This window comes from Lathyrus oleraceus, chromosome 1 (assembly GCF_024323335.1).
Source record: "Lathyrus oleraceus cultivar Zhongwan6 chromosome 1, CAAS_Psat_ZW6_1.0, whole genome shotgun sequence".
NCBI lineage: Eukaryota > Viridiplantae > Streptophyta > Magnoliopsida > Fabales > Fabaceae > Lathyrus > Lathyrus oleraceus.
Window position 1 is genome coordinate 5,343,030 of NC_066579.1, and position 17,363 is coordinate 5,360,392.

Here is a 17,363-nt window from a genome sequence, read left to right on the forward strand (position 1 = left end):
GCTGATTAGCGGTGGTAATACGTTGTTGCAGTAAGTGACGGAGGCTCTTTTGATCCGAATACACCACAAATCGTCTTCCTAACAAGTATGGTCTCCAATGCTGGACTGCCCAAACCCGATCCTTACAACTGAAGTGAAAAAAAAACTAGATTATGCATTCGAAAAGCACCGATTCAAATTGAAATGCCAATCTTTCCAATATACTCCAAATAATAATTATAAGTCATGTGTTAATAATACCTATTAGTTTTTTAAAAAATAACTCAAAAGTCAAAAAGTGGAGTAAAGCAACATTGCTGTGTAGAGCCACTATTGAGACATAAGCTACTCTCATATCAAGGCAATTATCTACAACTCTCTTGATACAATGTTATTGGAAAATGTGTAGTCACTTCTTCTACAATGTTATTGGATAATGTATAGCCATTTTTTCTATCAGACGATATTGATGCTCTTAGTGGATTTAAGAGTGTGAATATTTGCAAACAACCGTAGTATTGGCTCCCAACAATACAAGATTCTTTAGTGCACTCGAACATTAGTCCTTAGATAAAGCTAATGTGGGCTTAATGGTATCTTTGGCCTCATATTATGCCATTCTTCTCACAAATAATGTCAACGATCTAAACTGCATATTGGAGATGGTTGAAAGATAATGTTTTCCAGAGTTATTGTGGGGATGGCTACAAACATTCAAACACCTAAGTTAATAAGAGTGAGAGATAAGTCTGCCATTTTAAAGTAAAAATATTTTATATTTGCTGGCGTGGTAAATGGAAGTTTTGACTTTAATTTCTCAACTTTTTTAAATGAATAACATATATCTTTTTAAACAAAAAATATTAATAGTATTAGTATTTTGTTAAAGGTAGTAATTCAACCTTCAACATCTTTATCTATATATTTATTAACTCTTCCACCTTATTTATCAAACAAACCTTATATCATCATCAAATAACATATTTTATGCTAAATGACATAAACTAAATAATAATAATAATAATAATAATAATAATAATAATAATAATAATAATAATAATAATAATTATTAGATGTTTGTAAGCCAAATAATATAGGGGGAATGAGAGTGAGAGATCCACATATAGTCAACCGAATTTTTATAGGTAAAATGTATTTGAGGATGATAACAAATGATGTTGGCCTTTGGTGAGATATCTTGTCAGTGCATTATGGATCACAGACAATTTCAGGCTTTGATGGGGTAGAGAATTCAGGTTTAGGATGACCTCTTATTGGTGGAAGTGTATGTTAGAACAAGATTTTGGTTATGCAATATATCTCTAAGTTTTGATGATAATAAAGAATGAAACAATTTGGTACCCTAATAATTTTCTCTAAGTGTGCAGGTTCCTAAGGAAAAATGAATATGAGGAAAACAATATCTGGCATCTAATGTAGTCCAGAAAAGCTAATCCAGAAATGAAGAAATCATATCTGACTCTGAATAAGAACACTTCTGAAAGAATCACATACAAAATCTGACATTGAAGTTCATATCTGATGTCTGAATACTCTACATCTGATGACTCTGCAAGACAACTTCAGAAGACACTTTATCTGAAGTCTATTCAATAAACATCAATATGAAGTCTATTCAACAAACATCTATCTGAAGACTATTCAACAAACAACTATATGAAGACTATTCAACAAACAACTATCTGAAGACTAATTAAGAGAATATCTGAAGACTACAAGCTTCTGCCCAAAGACTCTAACTCCGCTCACTCTGATTCACGCTCAACAAATCATCTGACTCATCAAAATCAGAAACTTAATCAAGAAGTATTCTAAGTATAGTACAAATCTTTATAAGGAAATTATGGATTATGTTTCAAGTCCGCTATGGAAAGGACAAAGAAGTTAATACAATTAATTTCCATAATTGACAAGAAATCTCCATTAATGTCCCTCCAACGGTATCATCTCAAAATACTATATAAAAGTCTCGTCGTCATCATGCTGCATAAAAAGAATACACAAGAATTCTACAATACATTTCGATCTACATACTCAATATACTTTCATTGTAAAATTCAGTAATCACACAAGAGTTGTTGCTCATAGTGAGATCATTAATCCGTGGTCTTAATTGTGTTCATACTGCTTACCTAGAAGCACTAAGGCAAATACCAGTAGTTCTCTAAATTTGTTGATATTCCTCAAGTGACTTGTTTAAGTCTATAGACTTGAGAGAACTAAGAGATTGTTGAACTCTTAGACGTTTTTGTAATCTATTGAGATTATTGGATTAAGTCCTTATTGAAGGCGAAATCACCTTGGCCGTGTGGACTGAAATAATTTCGATTTTCAAGCGAACCAGGATAAATTTTTTGTGTTAGCATTTACTTTCGTGTGAGTGGTGTTGTAAAAATTTTTGATTACTGTGAAAACAATTTAAACACCCATTTCTTGTTTTTCTCTACCTTCGATGTATCTATTTTATTGATTCTGACTAGTATTCTCTTTCTAATTAATTCATTGAAGTTCTATAAATGAGACTCGGCGAAGGTGATCAAATGTCTTTTTGGATGAATCATAGGTACTCTCAAAACTAAGTGTGAGAAGCTCTTTGAGTGTTGGCCCAATAATACCTTTTTGTGGATAACATTAGACTATGGAAATAAGGTGTTTATGTTTGAGACTTTAGGCTGATGAAATATACTTTTTAAGGGAGATCTTCCTAGTAGTATGATGTCACTAACTGATGAGGTTTCTTTGTCCCAGGGAGGTGTTATTTTCTTATGGTGGTATCAAGACATATGGAGCCTGTACACTGTTTGATTGACCTACATGATTTTAATTAATCAAATTCTATAAGAGCTGACATATCATTTCTCACACCTTTTTTTGAGTAGATGACAAATCATTTCCTCTACTAGAGCCACTAAAGGACTGAAGAATTGACTTATAAAGATTCGAGACTCAACTGATTAGGTCGTATGGTTCTTGGGTATCTCATAAGAGGTTTTGGAACTTTTTGTTTTAAGACCTTTTCATGGTGTTTGGAGTTACTACACGATGTTGATGTTGGGAGTCATCACTATGTATGTGTATTACCGTGTGTGTGTGATTTTATATTGTTTTAAATTTTTTAGATCAATTTTCATTTTTTATTTTAATCAATTTTAATCTAGTTAGATAAATAAATGAAAATTGATATAAATTTTTTAACAATGACCAATAAATAAAAAGAGTTAAAATTTAATATTAGATAAATAAATGAACAAGAATGCATTAAATTAGCCGTTGCTTACAAGAGTACAAGATTATATCCTAAGATAAATAACTGATCCCTAATAATTAAGACTTTAACTACTCATAATGCAATCAAACATGAAATTAAGGTTGAAGAAATATTTAATGAATCATGCAAAAGACAAAAAGATATCAAATGGTGAAAAGACCCCTTTATGGCTCTAGATCAATACTGACAAATTCTTACCTCTCAATAATAATATAAACCCCAAGAACTTAGAATATATAGTAGGGGTTTATCGCAAAATTATGCCACAATCAATCACTTAAGATGACATGGAAATTTTGTGTGATTTCTTAGATCGTGTCGTGATGGTATGCAATCGCAAAACAACATTTTCTAGGGGTTGCATTCTTATTGACTTCATTAATCATGCCACAGTCCATGTGATTGCTAGTTGATTGAATGGACTATTTAGTTTTTATTCTTTTCTTAATTTTTTTTTGTGAGATATTGGATCAAACTCTAGCATGATTGAATGGTAGCTTCTTGGTTCGACAATCTGACAAGATCATTAGTATGCCGTTGAAGTCTGTTCACATGTTGTAGTCGAAGTAGCTAGGATGGTTAGCATATCAAATTGAGCCTGTTTTTTATGCCCAATTGTTTAAGTTAGCTTGCTCTCTAAGTTAGCTTGTGTAATGGGCCTGTGTGTAAAAGCCCATTAGTCTAGTGTGTTAGTTTTTTTATAAATAGCATACTAGTCTCTCATCATTGCATAACGCAAATCCTAATTAGGATGAGAAATGCTATTTGCTACTCTGTAACACTTGTAATCTTGTTCCCAAGAGAAAGTAAAGAATATCAGTTTATAATCAATTTCATTGTGTTCTTCTTGCTTCCCTTTTTTCTATCCTTGTGGGTTTCTTGCCCATCAAAAAACCGATTATAGTTTGTTATTCCGGTATCGTTTTCACAACAAATCGGTGCAGTGAACGTAGAGAAGACGTAGTCAACATATTATGAGATTGAAAAGTTCACCAGAGTGATTGATTCAGTCTGTGGCACTTGAAGATGAAAGCCCTACTGGCTCAACAGGGTTGTTTAGAAGCGTTAAAGGGAGCCGAAGCCACATACATTACGTTAATGGACAAAGAAAAAATGAATATGATAGAGAAAGCCCACAACACCATCTTATTGAGCCTTGGTGATAAGGTTCTTCGACAGGTTTCGAAGGAGACGACGACGTCAGGGTTATGGGTGAAACTCGAAAGTTTGTACATGACCAAATCGTTGTTAAATGGCCTTTACCTGAAGCAAGCTTTGTACTCATTCAAGATAAGTGAAAATAAAGTTCTGGATGAGCAGTTGGGTATATTCAATAAGCTGATTCTTGATCTTGAAAATATCAATGTCAAGATCGAGGATGAAGATCAAGTACTGTTGCGGTTATGTGCTTTACCCAGATCACATGCTCACTTCAAAGAAACTCTCTTGTATGGAAGAGAGTCTCTGACCTTTGAAGAAGTTCAATTAACCTTGTATTCTAAGGATTTGAATAAACGAAAGGAGCATAAGCCATCTTCAACTAGTCAAGGCCTGTCAATTAAGGAGAAATTCACAAAGAGAGATGGCAAGTTCAATAAGAATAAGGGTAAAAGTCAACATAAGTCTTTTAGTGGGGGTTCATCTTCTATTTGATGTTATCACTGTAAGAAGGAGGGCCATACAAGAAACGTGTGCCCTGAACGCTTGAAAGATCATGAAGGTAAAGATAATGGTAATGCATCCATTGTTCAAGATGACTTTGACTAATCTGATATTCTTGTGGTTTCAAGCGGAGACTCAAGTAAAAAATGGATTATGGATTCATGTTGCACTTGGAATATGACTCTAAACAAAGACTTGCTCAAGGAACTATGTGATCAAGATGATGAATCTGTATTGCTTGGAAACAGTCAAGCTTGCAAGATTGTAGGTGTTAGATCTGTGAGATTCAAGCTCCATGATGAGTCAATAAGGTTGTTAACTGAAGTCAGTTATGTACCTGATTTGAATAGAAATTTGATTTCTCTTGGTGAATTCGACAAGAAAGGATATGTTTTCCAAGGAGAGAAACGTATTCTAAAAGTTATGAAGGGGTCAAAGAAAGTTTTAAGAGGCGTGAAGAAACAAGGCTTATACACCCTTGAGATTGAAGTTGTCAATGATTCTGCAGATGTTACATCCATGAAACCTTTGTTGAAGACAAAAATTTGTCACATGAGATTGGGCCATGTCACTGACAGGGGTCTGGCCGAATTAGGGAAACAAAACCTACTTGGTGGAGACAAAGTCGAAAAACTAAAGTTTTGTGAACCCTGTGTAATTGGAAAATCTTGTAGAGTGTAATTCAATAAAGGCAAACAAAGAACACATGGATCCCTTGATTACATCCATGCTGATCTTTGGGGGCCTGTAAGGTGTCCATCACATTCAGGAGCAAGGTATTTTCTATCCATAGTTGATGATTATTCCATAAAGTTATGTGTATTCATTCAGAAGACTAAGGATGAAACTTTTGAGAACTTCAAAATTTGGAAGACTCTAGTCGAAAATCAGACTGGAAGAAAGGTCAAGAGGTTGAGAACCGACAATGGCCTTGAATATTGAAATGTGATGTTCGACAGTTTTTGTGCAGCCTCTGGTATTACAAGGAACATAACTACTGCAGGTACTCCTCAACAAAATGGTTTGGCTGAAAGGTTTAATCAAACCATTTTGGAAAAAGTTAGATGCATGTTGACTACTATTGGGTTAAATAAGGTGTTTTGGGCAGAGGCTGTTTCGACAATAACATATATGATAAACAGATGTCCTTCAAATGTGTTAGATATGAAAACACATGGAGAAGTTTGGTCGGGACACCCACCAGATCTCAAAAAACTTAGAGTATGTGGTTGCATAGCCTATGCTTACATTAGGCAAGACAAGGTATAACCTAGAGCTCTGAGATGCATGTTTACGGGATACCCTGAAGTACTCAAAGCTTATAGGCTATGGTTCCGTAAGACCCTAATTTTGACCCTAAGATCCCTCATGGCATCATATCATTGCTCTTTGCATTTTGCCTCAAGGATCATAACATCTCGGCTCCTTTACCCTTAGGGTGGAACTTGTGTGGGTTGGTTTGAGACCACCAAGCATTCTTGAATTGTATATTATTGCTTTTATTATGTTGTTTACCAACCAAAAGCACAAATATATGTCACTAACATTGTTTGTTTTGAAGCTCAAGCAGTCATGTGATCCAAGGCTCCTAGGAGGCTCCTATGCCCATTGAAATGGCTCAATGAAGATGAAAGCAAGCATGACAATGGTCCCCAAATCTCTCAATAATCATATATGCCTCCCAAGTATCTCAATTTGCCAATTTGATCAAGATAAACCAAAGGGCTTGAGGATTGCTTCCCAAGGAAACCCTAATTCAACTATGCATAGACTGTGCCTTGCTCATGAAGCAACCTCAACCTATGATCAAATACAATCAAGGTAAGTTCTTTCATTCATTATTTTATGCATATATGAGCTTATGTGAGTATCCTCAATCATTTATTCATCAAGCTTTGAAGTTTGGACTTAAGAAGTTGACCAGTCAATTCATCTGACTATTTTGAAATCCACTGGGACCTAACTTGTGATGTGTTTGTCAAATGAAGATGTCCCCAAGAGAATTTTTTTTATTAAGAACCATATGAACAACTTTCATGTTTATCAAAAATCCATTTGAAACTTGGAAGGTCATCATTCATTTCAAAACATTATAGGTCATTTTGACTGAAACCTTAATTTTGGGTCAATTTCCCAAAGACTTAACTCCTTCATTTTTTATGATTTTGAGGTGGTACCAAGTGAATTGGAAATTTCAAGATGTCTAATTAAATTGTTATGTTGGAAAAATTTTAATAATTCTAAAAGAAACACATGTGATAATACAAAACATTATAGGTCACTTTGGACCAAAGCCATTGAAATGTGAAAAAGTCCAACTTCAAGTGCCCATAACTTTCTCATAAAAAATCAAAATGATGCAAGATTTAAGTCCAAATTGTTTGTCTTGACAATATCTACAACTCTAATGTTGGAGGTTTTGTCATTTGAGGCTTGCATCATTGAAACATAAGGGCTTGAAGTTGGTCCATTTTGGCAAATTTCTCAAATACATGTTTTGTACCTTGAACTTCATGACCAATTTTTAATATTTTCCACACTCCAAATGGATTTTTGTTGAACATAAATTTTGTTCCTCATGTCAAGACCTTTCCAACCATTACCCACATGCTTATGTTTAGATTTTCCAAATGGGAATTTCGAAGAGGAGAACAATTATGATCAATTATGCATTTCATGTTAAATCTTCATGCACAAGCCATTGCATTGCCATCTGCACGCCCAAACTTGTTTCCTTTGAGTTCAGCATGCAAAACCAATTGATTTTGGGCCTCACATGCGCCTGTACAGGCCCATGCATGGAGGATCCAACTTCACATGCACACGAGTTTGATCACACCTTGCATCAGCTGTGGCTATAAATAGAAGGCATGGCTTCACTCAAATCTCAACCTGAAGGCGCCTGAATCTCTGTAGAAATAATTCCCCACCCTCTCACCAAAGGAATTCTGAAATTTCACTTCTCTTTTCAAGCTTAAATTTCAACTTCCCTGATTGATCTTTAGCTTCTAATTCCTTAGCCTTGCTTCATTGTCACTTCAAGATCAAGCTGCAACCAAGGATTGGATTGGATCAAGCTCCTAAAAGATGCACTTCAAAGGTTTATACCATAACTGTTTTGCTTCGAATCTCTCTGAATATTGTGCATTGCTTGTGTTGGTTTGCATTTCTGAAGTCCTCATTTGAGAGGCAAGCCAGTGGTGGCTTTAATTTTGTGAATTGTTGAACTTCAGATTGAATACCTTGTTTTTCAACCTCAGATTTCTTCTTCTATAAGGATCTTGAGCAAAAACTAAGGTCACAGGGGTGATCTACATCACCCCAGCTTTCATTTGGTATATGGATCGTGAGTTTTGGTTGAGGTTATAAAACCTGCAACTGGTGGCCGGATTATTGAGCTGGCCGGAGAAGACGGCGGTTTCCACCACCGTCCCTTACGTGGTTGTCTTCAGAGCCCTTGGATCCATTAGCCATGATATAATCCTGGCCACGCGTTATGTTTACTATTTTAAATACCATGTGTTATGCTGTTGACTTGTCCATACCATACGCGTGCGCTTCCTAGCCATGTGATCAGCCACGTCAATTAATGAGGTTGGATCTGACGCCTCTGGATTTTTCTAATTTCTTAATTTCTGATTTAATTTCTTTTATTCCATTTATTTTCAAAAATTCATAACTTCTTTATTTGGAATGACAAAAATATGGGACCAATTGCAAAAATTTTCCCTTAAATTCTAGTTTCATAAAATGATTTTTAATTATTTTTGTGATTCCATTTAATATTTTTTGTGAATTATTTCATTTCTGGTTGTTTTTAATTCATTTAAAATACTTTTGATATTCAAAAATGCCAAAAATATTTTCTTAACATCTTTGGATGATGATGAATCTATGAAAAACATTCTCATCAATTTCTTAATTGATTTGAGATTTATTTGAGATTTTAGTCCAATTATGTTATTTTTCTTCATTTTTAATTGTTTAAAATTAGTTTATGTTTTCAAAAAATGTTGAGAAAATTTATCAAACTTTGTTTGACCATGTTAGACTTATGATGATCCAATTGGACTTATCCAAGTTGATTTGAATTGGATTTGAAGTTTGACCTTTATTTGTTCATTTTATTTCATGTATTATTTTAATTCCAAAAAATACCAAAAACATATTTGACATTTCTTGACTTCTAAGCTTCATTTCACTTCTGTTTACCATTGATTGATGTTGATTCCATTCATGTTTGATCAATGTGTTTTGGTTATGTCATTTGATTTTCACTTTGTACATTCTATCTTCATCTTCTTTCTTCATCTTTTTCTTTTGACCAATGAGTTAATGATTTTTGGTTAGCCTTGACATATGAGAGGCTTAACCTTCTTTGATCCAAATCAAATTCATCTTGATCAAAGATCAAGTGAATTGCTTTGTGTCCAAGATAGGTTGCTTCTTGGTCAAGCAAAGAACCTAAAATCCATACAAGGTCATTCTTCTTTTCTTTTGGCATGACAAGTTATAGGAGTTTGGCTTACTAGTCATGATCTCTAACTTATGTTTATTTGCCTATAGTTTTATTGACCAGCCTCAGATAGGTGTGACTACTACATTAGTCCACTTACGATTGCTTAACATAGCGCTAAATTGTCTTATGGCACACTAACACTAACTACTAATTACTAACTTTTAATTCAAGCATTTAATTCTTGCAATTTACTTTAATGCAATTTAATTTCTTGCTCATTTATTCATATTGTCTTTTTCCCTTTGCTCATTTGAGCTTATGTTTATGTCATTTGCCTTTTGCTCACTTGAGCACATTATTGTGTAAATATATATTGCCTTATGCTTGTTTTATCTTTGTTTGTGTGAACCCAATGCAAAAAGGAGAAAGGACTTAGAATTAGGACCTTACCTATGCTAAATGGAGTTTCAAGAGCAACTAGGCCTCATGCCTTTAGAATGCTAAAATGGTTGAAGAGCAACTAGGTCTCATGCCTTTAGAATGCTTAATCTTGAAGATGACTTGAAAGGACCCCTAATCTAAACTCACTCTTGTCCATTTCTATTATTGCATTGTGGAACTTTTTGATTTGTTTGTTCTTGTGTGATAGGGATCCCAAACTTGAGCTAATTAGAAGGCCCATTGTCATGAGCATCCAAGTTAAGAGAGACAAGTCCCATTGGAAGATCCTAGGAGCTTGATTGAATATTTGCTTGATCGCTTGAGTTAATTGCTTATTGCTTGCTAACTCCAAAGGAAAGGAGCAACTTGGATCATCTTTATGATCTCAAGAAGGGAACTCCAAGGGTTTTATTTCTCTTCTCTCATCTTTCCATGTTTAAGACCTAGCCCTTCTCTTCTTCTCTCCACTCTAACCTAAGCCAAACTTACTTTGTACAAACATTGTCATTGTTTTCAAAATTAGAAACCTAGGCACTATGCCTTTGATTTTTCAAACTCTTTTCATAATACTTATTTTGAATTGAACCTTAAGGAAACTTTGACTTTATTTTATGAATACTTCCAATTTGTAAATACAACTCACTCAAATTCTTTTTGTGGTTCCAATGACCACTTTTGTTAAAGCTTTTCATAAACATTAGCTATTAGGTTTGAGTTATCATAGTGGTTGATGTAAACCTCACCTCATCCTTAGTGATTGGACTATAAGTATTCCATACTTATTATAGGGTGGATCCCTCACTAGTATGTTGAAGCTCTCCTCACATGGTGGATTTGTGGTTTAAGTTGAGTTTTCTCCCTTTGATAACAAAGGACCTTAAGGCTTTTGACCAATCAATTCACCAACTTACTTTGAAATTTTTACCCCGAACTACGAGGTTTTGATCCTACCTTTGTGATGGTACGTAGGTGTCGCATCCGTGAAAAACAACCGGCGGGCAAAAACAAAACAAACAGAGCCGCCACCGTGCGTTATTTATCCCAAAAGAGGGAAAGGAAACGCTCGAAGTAAACCTGGAAAAGACATGGTCTCGCGACCAGAGAGAGATGGGATCGGGAGTCGGTTATGCGAAGGGAAGGTATTAGCACCCCTACACATCCGTCGTACTCGACGGGATCCACGCTCAAAAGAATAGAAGAAAGGTTGCTAAACACTGCTCAAAAGAATGCACACACACTGGAAACAACACAGGTGGGAGAAGAGGGGAACGGGCTTGCTAGGATATCGCATCCTATGCCTACGTATCTCATCTGGAATGAGAATCAGAGCTACCGTAGTTCGGCTCACGCACGCCAAACAAAACCCAAACAGGAAACCGACTGCCAATCGCTGGACTTATGTCAGACTCCACACAAACAGGCAAACATGGAAACCGAATGCCAATCGCTGGACTTACATCAGACTCCGAACCAACGAACACACACAGGAAACCAACTGCCAATCGCTGGACTTACGTCAGACTCCTCACTCACACACAAGAGGTTAACCGGATGCTGAGTCGTCAAAAGCAACAAAAAAGTTGAACAAACAAGCTAACAGGGAGTCTGGTACTCGAGCCTGCTAACTGTCAAGCAAACACACACAAAAAAGGAAAAGGGTGCCCGAAGAGATCTCGTACGATCTCCTGCCTACGTACCTCATCTGGTATGAGGATCAGGGCAACGTAGTTCCCCTTAACAGGGGAGAAACTTTCTCCTAACCAGAGACTGGGAAATGACAAACTAGAAGGGAGACTGACTCGAGCCTAATAGTTATCATGCAATCCACAATGGTCTTAGGTTGAGGTTTCTATCTAACTTGCACAGGCAGCAAGCTATCCTAAACAACACAAGCAAAGTCATACAAACGCAAGAGCAAGCACACACACTATATACAAACAGATGGGCTCACACAAGGTTAAGCTTTAGTCGAGGGGTCATGTCAACCTCGACAAACAAGCCACTGTAACAGGGTGATGTTAGCTCTTAACCCTAACATTGAGAGTTAGGGTGAAGCAGATGAAATGGGAAGTGAGGGTAAGACCTCACAGCTCTTATCCCTGGCCTGGGAGAGCTTCAAACAAATGAAAGTGGGAGTTCAGAAAGTTGGAACTCTTCTCCACATATGACTGACACAACAAAGATCTTGGGTTAATATCCACAATGCATCAACACAAGGTGTGAGCAAAGTGGATGACACACTGAGTAGCAGGAGATGGACTACACATCTCTTTTATCTGCCAATTGCCTTATCAAAGGACTTTTCCTGCTTGGCACAAAAATAAACATTCACAAGCATTGCCTCTTAAGGAGGGCTTCAGACAGGTGCCTGCCCAAGTAACAGGACAGGTCTTCCAGACTACATGAAGTCAGAGAGTTATACCTATGTGGTTAAGCAACCAAGAAAAAGCAAGTTCAAAATGAACTTAAGCAACTTATGTACCTGTGGAAACATCAAACAAATCAGTTCAACTGTACAGACAAACAGACAATCATGAATATCAAACAATCAAACCCAATGAGCAAAGGCATAAGCCAACAAGTCAAACTCAAATGAGTTAACAACCCTACAAAACACACAAAGTTAGTAGTCAAAAGTAAACATCCAAGGCTCAAGTGATAGAGCACCAACACCAATGGAACTTGAATGCTCAACCTGAAATCAAAGCTCAAACATAAGCAACCAACCACTAGGTCAAGGCCTAGGGTCAAAGATGGAGAAAAAATCCAAAACAGAATATGAAAATTGACATGAATCAACTTCAATTAATTAAGAACATAATCCAAAAGGTCTCATCTCAATATCAATTACCAAAAGTATTTCATGAACCAAACATGGCAAGGTATGCACATTGTAACCACATTGTGACATCAGAATGAACAAATGCACATTAAATAAAAAATGATTCAAATAATTTTGGCAAAAATCATGAGTAAACAGAACATAAAACATGATCATCACACAAAAAATTAGAGCAATTGGGCAACATTAGGCATGGTAATAATATTGCATAAGCCAAGGAAAGCACAATCAAGCACATATGTGACACAACTTGGCACACCAACTTAGCATAGGCCTAAAACAAAGATGAAACATGGTAAAAACCTCAAACCAAAGCCAAAACACCATTAAACATGTCTAGAAATAGTGTGCAAAATTTCACATCCATTGGATAAAGAACAAGCATTTCACAACCAATTGAAATTCAAGACAATTCAAAAGCTCAAACATGACCATCCAGAATGAAAAATCTCAATCAAATCAGAAATAAATCCAAAAATTCCACCAAAAATCATGAGCGTTTACAACATTCATATCAAGCACCATACAAAAAATCAGAACATTTCGAATTCATTTGGCATGGCAAATTTATCAATCAAGTTGGACATCACAAGGTGTGACACAAATTGTCACACCTAACTTAGAAAAATCATAAATCATCAATGGCAATTGATAAAAATGCAAACTCAATACCAAAATGTCCAGCAAGATGTCTAGTTTCAACATGTAAAAATTCACGAGCATTGGATTAAAATTGAGCATTTCACAAATGAAGAAGCAAGGCAATGTCAAGATATGATACATGTTCACAAACCCTAGGGAAAAACAAAATCTAGCCAAGCACAATTTATGGAAAAATGATGATAAAAAACTAGAGGAATCAAGGATCACAATGTAAAAATCCTAGTATTTTTTGGAGCATTATTTAATTTGTTATGAATTTATGAAGTGAGAAAAAAATAAAAAAAATGATGTGAGCATAGCATGGAAAGGCATGGAGAAAATATGTGAAGCACATGAACATGTAGCAAAGCCAGGACTCGAACCCGGTAGGTTTTCAAAAGTGGAATTGGCGCGCTGCATGGGATTCCCATGCAGCCAATCACAGGCGAGCCCTAGCGCACCACATGGAGAACAGTTCAAAACCGTGGCCTAATGTCCTGTACCGTCTTCTTCACAAACACGCGCCATGAACAGTAACCAATCAACAATCTCAAGAACAAATTTTCCAGTTTTTAAAATTGAGCACATGAACATGAAGATCTTTCAATGTAGGTCACGAATCAACCATTGGCTAAGCATATAACATCATAAACAATTGGAATCGAGCAATTCAAGTTTCATACACAAAACTTTAATCCTTCGAATCTAACTCAATATGGCATGGTTTTTAGTGATTTAAAGCTCAGCATGATCACAACAGAGAGATCTACAACAATAGCACAAGCAATTTGAGAAAAGAGAGAAAAGATTTCGTGACCTCTTGAAGAGCAGTTTTGAAATTCGATGAATCCAGGCCTGACAATGCTTCAAATGTCTTCTAGCAAGCTTGTAGAGTTGATTGGAAGGAGGCTTGAGGTTCAATTGAGCTTGAATCAATAGAATTTTGATTTCACCATTGTTGAGCTTCAAGCTTTGAGCTGCTTCAAGGTGCACGAATTCACTTGGATCTTGGTTCAAACATGCTCCATGATGATTCCAGATGATGAATTAAGCAATGAATATGCAAATTGTGTGAAGAAATTGAAGAAAAAATTGAGAGAATTTTGAGAGACTTTTTTTTGATTCTAGATCTAAGATTGGGAATTGTGAAAAACAGTTAGAGATTTGTGTTAGATACTCCCTCTTAATCAGGTTTCTAATCATGCTTAAGCAATGGTAATTGGAATTAGCAATTAGGAGGTGTTTTGGCAAAATTGGGATTTCACCCTTATGCATGAAAATGCATGGTGAACAGTACGAATTTCCATTTAATTTCACTCAAAATGATGTTTTGAAATCATTTGCAATGGCCAAAAGTCCAAATAATTCACCAATTTTGAATTTCATTTTTTCCCTCCAAAAATCAATTGATTTTCAAATATTTATGTGAATGTAATGCATGTCATGTAATGCCAAACTTGGAAACTAGAGGTTAAGACAAGAACAATGCAAAAAGAGCCACTTGATTTGGAGTTTTGGTGAAGAAGTTATGCTCATTTGAAGTTCCATGTTCACTTGGTCAAGTTTCGATCATATCTCCTTAACCACACATGAGAAATTGATGATCTTGGACTTTTTGGAAATGGGAGAGAAAGATATACAACTTTCATGTTCAACAAAGTTTCATTTGAAGCTTTCTTGATGATGTAATCTTGAGTTGAAAACCTTTCCATTTTAGGCAATTTTGAATTACAAGTCACTTACTATTTTTGGAAAGTTTTGTCCTGACTTTATTTTCTTCCATGTTGATGTTTGAAATGTCAAATGAGACTTGTTTGAAAATGAATCAAGTATTTCTAATCACTTCCCACCTCCAAATCCAACAGTTGACCATGCAGTTGACTTTTGCAGTTGATAGATGCTTTGGTCATGCACAGATGAATTTGTGCCTCAACCTCTTGATGAAATGGCTCCAACATGAAACCCTAGCTTATACAAGCTCAATAAAACCACATGATGATATCCATCTCCATGAAGACCACATCTCCTTGAAGAAAACCCTGATTGGCATAATGCAACTGATTAGGGTTGACCAGAGGTCAAAACCCTAATCTCAAGGAATCTGATCAGGAATAATGAACCTTGATGATGTTGATGTACCATTTCAACCAAGATAATACCCAATCTCCTTGAGGAACCAAGAAACCCTAATTGAAGCACAAACCCTCAGATGGCTAGTGATCAATTCATAAAACCCTTAGGCTGGCATCTTTAACCTCTTCATCTTCTGAGAAAGACTAGGAGGATGACTTGCTCAATGTTTCCACATGGTATGCAAAAATGTAATGCCTAATGTCCTACAAAATGAAAATACAATATGCTAAGCTAGTCCCAAGAGAGGAGGGCATATTTTGAGGTGTTACAGCTGCCCTTATTCAATCCACTGTGAACCTGTCGATATGAACAGCCTCGGCTTTCAGATGATCAGGGTGAAGAGTGATTGAATACCAAGAACAGACGAACAATTTGCACTCTGATGGGAAAATAATTAACAATGCTTGTCAGAATCGGCAAAGAAGCAATCTCAAAAGAAGAATCCGTCTGGTACGGAGAAATTTGGCTTGAATACCGAAAAGGAATGTTGACCTGGATACCAAAATAAATGGTAACACAGGAACCACCATGGCCTGAACGCTGCTCGTTAGTCTGAATACTGAGCATCATAGTATGAGAGTATTGATGTCCGTTTGAATACCAAGAAATTGGCCTGAATGCCCAACAACTGGCCTGAATGCCACTTTGGTCTGAACACCACTTCGATCGGGATACCGGAAAATTGGCCTGAAAGCCACAAGTTCTTCGACCTGAACGTCGGAAACTTCTTCGATCTGAAAATCGGAAACTGGTCTGAATACCACAAGTGCTTCGACCTGAACGTCGGAAACTTCTTCGATCTGAAAATCGGAAACTGGCCTGAGTGCCACAAGTTCTTCGACCTGATTGTCGGAAACTTCTTCGATCTGAAAATCGGAAACTGGTCTGAATACCACAAGTTCTTCGACCTGATCGTCGGAAACTTCTTCGATCTGAAAATCAGAAACTGGCCTGAATGCCACAAGTACTTCGACCTGATCGTCAGAAACTTCTTCGATCTGAAAATCAGAAACTTGCCTGAATGCCACAAGTACTTCGACCTGATCGTCGGAAACTTCTTCGATCTGAAAATCGGAAACTGGCCTGAATGCCACAAGTACTTCGACCTGATTGTCGGAAACTTCTTCGATCTGAAAATCGGAAACTGGCCTGAGTGCCACAAGTGCGTCGACCTGAACGTCGGAAACTTCTTCGATCTGAAAATCAGAAACTGGCCTGAGTGCCACAAGTTCTTCGACCTGATTGTCGGAAACTTCTTCGATCTGAAAATCGGAAACTGGCCTGAGTGCCACAAGTGCGTCGACCTGAACGTCGGAAACTTCTTCGATCTGAAAATCGGAAACTGGCCTGAGTGCCACAAGTGCGTCGACCTGAACGTCGGAAACTTCTTCGATCTGAAAATCGGAAACTGGACTGAATGCCACAAGTACTTCGACCTGATCGTCGGAAACTTCTTCGATCTGAAAATCGGAAACTGGTCTGAATACCACAAGTTCTTCGACCTGATCGTCGGAAACTTCTTGGTTCTGAAAATCGGTAACTGGCCTGAGTGCCACCTCGGTCTGAACACCGGAAAACTGGCCTGACTGCCATATCAGTATGAATACCCGCCTCGGTCCGAACACCGGAAAACTTCTCATGCCTGTCGGCATCGGCAAAAATAAGGGATAGTGATAAATGAGGCGGCACACGTGCCAACGACCCATGCTGGGGTTAACAAGCCATGAGCCGGCTATTCTCTATTCAACCCTAGCCAACGAACACTTTGCGCTTAGCTGGGGATTATCTCTTTCTCTTTTCTTTCCTTCTTTTTTGGACCCCGAAACTCCTCTGATTATCATTCCATCTCCGCCCGACAGAAACCCTTCCTCCAATATCGCACTACTGGGGAATACTGTTGATTCAAAATCACAATA